The 7,591-nt window shown below is 34.4% G+C and overlaps 1 pseudogene; it reads right to left on the bottom strand.

The window, feature by feature from the left end:
• Positions 1–4,260: 4,260 nt before the first annotated feature.
• On the bottom strand, positions 4,261–6,768 carry LOC122274293 (annotated as a pseudogene).
• Between the last annotated feature and the right edge of the window lie 823 nt (positions 6,769–7,591).

Genomic DNA, 7,591 nt, shown 5'->3' with positions numbered 1-7,591 from the left:
ATGGTGGGTAGAAAATAATCCTCGACACTGCACTTTGTGTACAAAATGTTGAAGAACTGATATGCTGTCGAGGGCAAGAAATCCAAAAGTAGAAATAAGATCAGGTAGATGCAAAATCAAAAATATTAGAGCACTAATTTGCATAGAATTGATAATTAGTTTTTGATACATTGCAATGCAATGTTTAGATTTGTCCATGAATGACTACGCAATGGCTTGTCCATCTGCAGTTGAATTTACTGAGTTATGTATGAGATAATTTGAAGTTTAATTTACGGTCATCTTGCTTGTGAGGCATTTCTTTGATTTGCTTAAAGGTGGAATAGAATATTATCTATTCCTTTACACTCATTATAGTAATTAGTTCATTTCCAATTTGCAGCTACTTCTGCCCTGCGACTGCTCTGGACCATCTAAACTGAATTCCTAATACGAGTTGCTTAAGTTCATCATGTTCTTGCAATTTGTTGGTACTTATTCTAAAGGTTACTTACAACATTAATACCATAACTTTTAGGTCATGCACCAGGTGCCAACCATTAAAGAAATGTAGCTTCTCCCACATCTCCAATACCATTTCCCACACTACATGCCATATGATAGAGGGAAACCTTTGCAAACATGAACAGTTCGCATGAAACGTTCAAAGCTTTGTGGCTATCGATAGGGTGCCAATCACTGCCTTATTAAGGTTTCTAAATTCTGGAGAGTCAAACATAAATTCTCCAAGATCAAAAAAAGAAGATAAAATCACATGGTATTCCTTGGGATCTTTCTGATAGTTTACAGCTAATCAGTGATGGTGGGTAGAAAATAGTCCTCGACACTGCACTTTGTGTACAAAATGTTGAAGAAGGGATACGTTGTCGAGGGCAGGAAATCCAAAAGTTGAAATAAGATCAAGTAGATGCAAAATCGAAAATATTAGAGAACACTAATATGCATAGAATTGATTATTAGTTTTTGATACATTGCAATGCAATGTTTAGATTTGTCCATGAATGACTACGCAATGGCTTGTCCATCTGCAGTTGAATTTACTGAGTTATGTATGAGATAATTTGAAGTTTAATTTACGGTCATCTTGCTTGTGAGGCATTTCTTTGATTTGCTTAAAGGTGGAACAGAATATTATCTCTTCCTTTACATTCATTACAGTAATTAGTTTATTTTCAATTTGCAGCTACTTCTACCCTGCGACTGCTCTGGACCATCTGAATTGGATTCCTACTTCGAGTCACTTAACTTCATCACGTTCTTGCAATTTGTAGGTACTTATTCTAAAGGTTACTTGCAATGTTAACACCATAACTTTTAGGTCATGCACTAACATATTGAAATTAACAATCAAAAAATCAACTAAACTGAACAATCTTAATTAATCTAAAAATTAAACAATAAAACTGAAATTATTTAAGTCCTAATTAAACTTTAATCAATCTAATATGCAATGGAACTAAGAGATTAATAAAACTAAGTCAAGAATTAAACTAGATTATAAACTTGTTAATCTCGCACATTCAAACTCGCACAACACTTGTTAATGAGTCACAAACTTTACGAAACTAGTTTGATTGATTCACCCTTCTATATATAGTAATAATAGTATTAATAACAATAGCAGTAGTGTTATATATAGCAATCATCTTTCATTAATCATAGCTTGACTATTTGCAAAACTTGTTACATTGAGCAAATTTAAAATTGTAACTAAGAATTGCAAAGCTACAGACTCAGAAAAAAAAAGCAATCAAGTACACTGTGTAATACATTTTAGAGAGGAAATTAAAAACAAAGGTTGAGAGACCAATCAAAGAGAACAAAATAACCACATGAACAACACAAATCCACGGTTAACACTCACACCACAAGCTAAGCTACATTTCATTCATTTTAAGACTTATAAAACTACAGAGAAAGTAGAAACCATAATAAGCAACAATAGCATCAAGCTTTTCATACCATAAATACCTATTTTCATACTAGCCACAATAAATCACTATCGAGAAGAAAAAATGGATATGGTCGAACAAAAAAGAAAGATCTATGAAAAGAAAACTTGTTAAAACACGATGTAATAAAAAAAATGGGCTCAAAATATGCAGGACAAACTACCACCACATTCATAAGTTCAAGATCTACATTGAAATTTACAAACATTTTAGAGATCAAAAACAAAAGCATGGTTGCAATGATAGGCCAGCCAAGATAATCTTTGAAAAAAAATTACTTATCAGAAAAAAAAAAAAAAAAAAAAAAAAAAAAAAAAAAAAAAAAATCTTAAAAAAAAAATTAAGAACAATAATATTAGTATCACCAATGCCAACTAATACTGGAGCAAATGGTAACACTAATGATCTTAAATTCCATTGAATTTGAAAGAATTACATCCATTATAGGAAATAGCTCCTACTAACCCAGCTCGGCAACACTTGATCATTAAACTGAGAAATTGCATTTTGCATTCCATGATCGCCAACACTAGAGTCTAATTTACACAGCAATTGCATTCCGTCAGCAAAACTTGAATTGAGAGATAATAGAGACCAAAGAACAGATCAAAGTGGCCCAAAAGTGAGAGATTCAAAATTACCTTGAAGTGGACATCCCTTATAGATCAGCTTGCAAAGCATTGAACTATAAAGTTTTCCTCAGTATTGAAACTTAGGAAGCCTTTCACAAAAGCTTCTTAAACCACTCTTGAATTGTCTTACCAACTTTCTTCGCTGACAAGAAGTCAGCCACAAGGGTTGCAGTTGTTACGTCTACAAAGTAACCCTGGTCAACCATTATTTCAATATATTCTATTGCCCTTGATGTCTCATTATGTTGCAATAGTTCTTGGATAATTGTGTTATACGTGAAATTGTCAGGCAAGCAACCATTCCCATCCATTTTCTCAAGCAGCTCCCAGGCTTCATCTCTTAGTCCCTATTTGCATAGTCCTTTGATCATTATATTGTAAGTCCGAATATCACCCTTTGGTAGAAAGACTACAAAATAGTTCTTTTGCAGTCACAAGTTTCAAACTACCGTAGTCCAATTTAATCTTGTAATTACAAACACCATTTTTGGCAATACAAACAAAACAAGCCTTGAAAAATAAGAAACATAAATGGGCAGAAGCAATTAGGTAGAAGAAAGGAAAAAGTAAAAGGCCAACATATCAGCCTGTACAAGAATAAGAATTGCTTGTAGCAAATATACTTGGTGCTTAGGAATACAATAATCACTCAATAAAGAACTCTACTGAGTTATATTATTTAATCTTGTTGCACACCTGGCATTGCCCAGCACAGGTGGATGACTTCACACTTCCCGTGGTCAAAATTCAGTTAAACTGAAAGTAAATTCAAAAAGAGATTTGCTATTAATAAGCCCCTAAAAAATACATTTGAGACATAAGTTGGGAGGAAACAACATCAAGTTGCTCGATAACAGCATTTTTGCATCTTCACTTACAAATTTTGAAAATCTAGCGACCTGTATGTACACAAAAGTACAAAGAACTATGCAGTAGAAAGGGAGCTCTATCTAAATGGGAGGGATGGAGGCATGGAACAATCAGAAGCGCCAAACTAACTTCTATGTACATTACTCTAAATTTAGATGGCTGTGTGATACAGAAAAAGATGGGATTGTGGCCTTTTTATGGAAAATGCTTGCCTATGGACAATCAGATAAATCAGGTTAAGCATCATTGGTGACACTGAAGAAGAGCATTATGTGTAAACAGGTCAGCAATCAGAAATCGTGAGGGTCAGACCATTCCAAAGAATTCATGCTGGGTTATGACCAAAGCCAAAGCCAATCAGAAGGTTTGAGATAGACAGTAACATAGACTGATTACATTAGGATTGTCCATTCTGATTGTAAACAGAGTGGTAAAACTAGTAAGCACTACGTTTTGCACCAACGCAAGATCAGACCAGCAAATGTCCATGATATCTTATTTTTGCTATAAATTATAATAGTGAGCAACTCTAATGTTTGTAAAGCATAGGATTTCATGATCGTCAAGTGGCTACCTTTTGTGGCTTACTGCAACTAAATTGCTTAAAATCTAGCCCATGAACAAACAAGCAGATTGCATTATCAGCAACTTCCTTAAGTTGATAATCTATTCAATGTACACTAGTCTTGATTGGTTCACAGTCCAATGTACAAAAAGTTACTGCAAGTATATGATACAAGGGCACCCAGCTTCAAAAATGAGTAAGGTACTTACTGCACCTTATCATAGAGGTTAATGCAGTACACTTCAGCATAATAAATATTTCTATTAGACAACATTTCCAACATACTACTCACAAACATAATATCATCAGGGAAAATTTAAAAACATTCACATCAGAAAACAATGGAGATACAACCACCAAAATCCCAGAGTCTAATTTCCGCTGCAAGTACTTTCCATTGGTCAAACATTTCAATGAAAGATAATAGAGGCGGGGGACTGATCAATCTTGCCCATAAAAATAAGAGATTTAAAATTCTCTTGCAGTAAATAAACATTCCCTATAGATCAGCTAGTGAAGCGTTGAAGTATATAGATGTTCTTGGCATTGAAAACCAAGAAAGCCTTTTACAAAAGCTTCTCAAACCACTCTTTTATTGTCTTATCAACTTTATTAGCACACAACAAGTCAATCACCATGGTCGCAGTTGTTTCATCTGCAGAGAAACCCTTGCCAACCATTATTTCAATATATTCTACTGCCCTTGATGTCTCATCATGTTGCAGTAATCCTTGGATAATTGTGTTATACAAGAATTTGTCAGGCAAGCAACCATTCCCATCCATTTTCTCAAGCAGCTCACAGGCTTCATTTATTAGTCCTTCTTTGCATAGTCCTTTGAACATTACATTGTAAGTGAGAGCATCAGGTTGCAACCCTTTGGTAGAAAGACTACAAAAGAGTTCTTTTGCAGTCACAAGTTTTCCCGCATTACACATAGCATCAATCGAGATGTTGTAAATCAAAATATCAATTTCCAACTTTTTGTCTACCATCTCTCGAAACAATGCCATTGCCTCTAGAAAATGTCTGTTCTTAGAAAGACAACCTAACAAAATGGCATAAGTTTGGAGATTAGGATGTTCTCCAGAAGCTTGCATCTCATGGAGTAGCTCTAATGCAGCCAGAGGTCTCCCCACTCGGCAAAACCCACCTATAAGAGTGGTGTAAGTGACAACATTGGGAATCATTTTCTTGTCTAACATTTCATGAAAGAGATTTATTGCCTCATCAATTCTCTTACTTTTACAATATCCATTGATTAGTGTGCTATAGCTAACAACATTAGGAGAACAACCCCTCCTAACCATCCTATTAAATGTTTTGACTGCCTCATCCATTTTGTTTTGCCGACAATAACAGTCAATGAAAGAGTTGTACGTGACTACATCTGGCTCTATGCCTTTCTCAGTCATCATATCAAAAGCTTCTTTTGCCTTTTTCATCTTCCCCTCTTTTAAAAATGCATCCACCAATACATTGAAAGTGTGCACATCTGGCATGATATTCCTTTCTTCCATCTCAGTCACTAATTTAGCAGCCTCTTAACAGTGGCCAAAATTGCATAGGCCCTGAATTAAGGGATTGTAAGTAAAATGGTCCGGCTGAATCCCTTTACTCGTCATTGTGGAAAAAATATTCAAGGCATCAGTCAACAATCCGTCCTTGCACAAACTGCAAATGATTGTATTATACGATGCTGCATTAAGTAAAAAATTTGCATCTTCCATCTTCCTAAGAGAGTTAATGGCCAGATCGGTTTCACCTACCTTACACAGAGCGTTAACTATGGTCGCATAGGTAAATCCATCAGGTTTAAATCCCTTCTCCCCCATTTCATCAGCCAAATTCACCGCTTCAGCAATTTTACCCTGCAGACAGAGCCCCTTGACAAGAGTGTTTATAGACACACAGTCCGGTTGAAAACCAAGTTTCAAAATTTTTGCCAAAACAGAGAACCCCAAATCCACACGGTTAAGATGGCACAAGCAATTAACCAAAATAGTGAGAGTATGAATATTAGGAGCAATTTCTAACAAGTCCATTTGTTTTACCAATGTGATCACAGTCGAGTGATGCTTCGCTCTTGCAATTGATGTCAGCAATTGATTAAAAGACACAACAGAAGGCAAAGGGTGCATACGGACCATCCGATCGAATAAGCCCATGGCACCGTCAAGATTCATGAAGGTCCCGGTTTGGCATTGATCTTTTACATATTTCAACAACTGATTGGGGCTTTCCCCATATTCTCGAACTCCGGTGGAAGGGTTGGTAGCTACGCTACGGAGATAGTAAGTACTTGAAGAATGGAATGAAAGATGCCAAACACGACGATAATCAAGAATCAAATGATTCGAGAAGTAGAAAATAAGAGAGTTCAAAGATTTAGGAGTTGTACCCATTCAGTATTTCCAGGAGAACGAAAAGCACAAGCCAGATCAGGTGAGATAAGCAGAGGCAGAAGCACTATTACTCATCTTCATCATCTCCGGCTCTCCCTCCCATTTTCACAATCTCTGAGTTTGGAAACCAGAATATATTGCGTTATGTTCCAAAACCAAGAACCTCTTCAACAAAGAGATTTTCCGTAATTCATCATACAATGATATAACTCTCTTCAAATTCACCATAGAAACCAGAAATAAGAAATCAGAATATGGTATGTAGGAAAATGTTAGGTGCGGCACAAAAGGAAGCACGACGGGCTGGTCTGAAGAGCCTTTAGGTTTCTCACCTTTGCATGCGATTACACATTGCCTATGCATTTCATATTCATCTTTATATTTAAATAATATTCTTCTAAATTAGTTTACATTAGATTATGTATCTTCAAAATTTTGAAGAATTATTAATAGTGTTTATTCAAGTTTAAAGAACCACAATTCACTCTTTAAATATTATTTTACTATTTTTTTTCTCTCCTACCCATTAAAATTAATTTTGTGAAATTTATATTAATATGATTTTGATATATTAAGTTTATATTAAGTTGATGATACAAAGTATTTTTTTAATATATATTAATATTTATTGATAAAAGTAGTCATTTTGATATATAAAATTGGTAATATTTAAATATATAGAATTTTTATTTTTGAGCACATTGTGTTAATTGTAAAATATATAAAAATAATAATTAAAAAAATTATAATAATAATATTTTATTATTATTTGGTTCAAAAATACATAATTCAATATGGAGATTTTTCTTTATATGCAAAATCAATTTTTAAAAGTTGTGATTTTGAAGATGCATGTAAAGAAACCAATGCTAGTTAGGGTCATTATTTTATGGTATTCTAGTAATTCTTCCATGGGTCATGGGCTGGGTCAGTTGTCCCAGACTTGGTCAAGCAGTTCATCCGTTCAGTTTAGTGGCATGCTGGCTCACGTTTAGATAATGAGTCAGTTTGTTACAAGTTAAACATTATTTGATTTTTGCATTTAATTATTATTATTTTTTTACAATGAAACAGTATTTTATTCATTTATAAAACGGACAATTACAACTTCTGACTAGAAAAATATAAGCCAAATTATAACCTTTACTCGCTCTCCAACCCACAAAT

This window comes from Carya illinoinensis, chromosome 8, assembly GCF_018687715.1.
Source record: "Carya illinoinensis cultivar Pawnee chromosome 8, C.illinoinensisPawnee_v1, whole genome shotgun sequence".
NCBI lineage: Eukaryota > Viridiplantae > Streptophyta > Magnoliopsida > Fagales > Juglandaceae > Carya > Carya illinoinensis.
The sequence above is the reverse complement of the archived record's forward strand: the minus strand, read 5'-3'. Positions and strand labels throughout refer to the sequence as shown.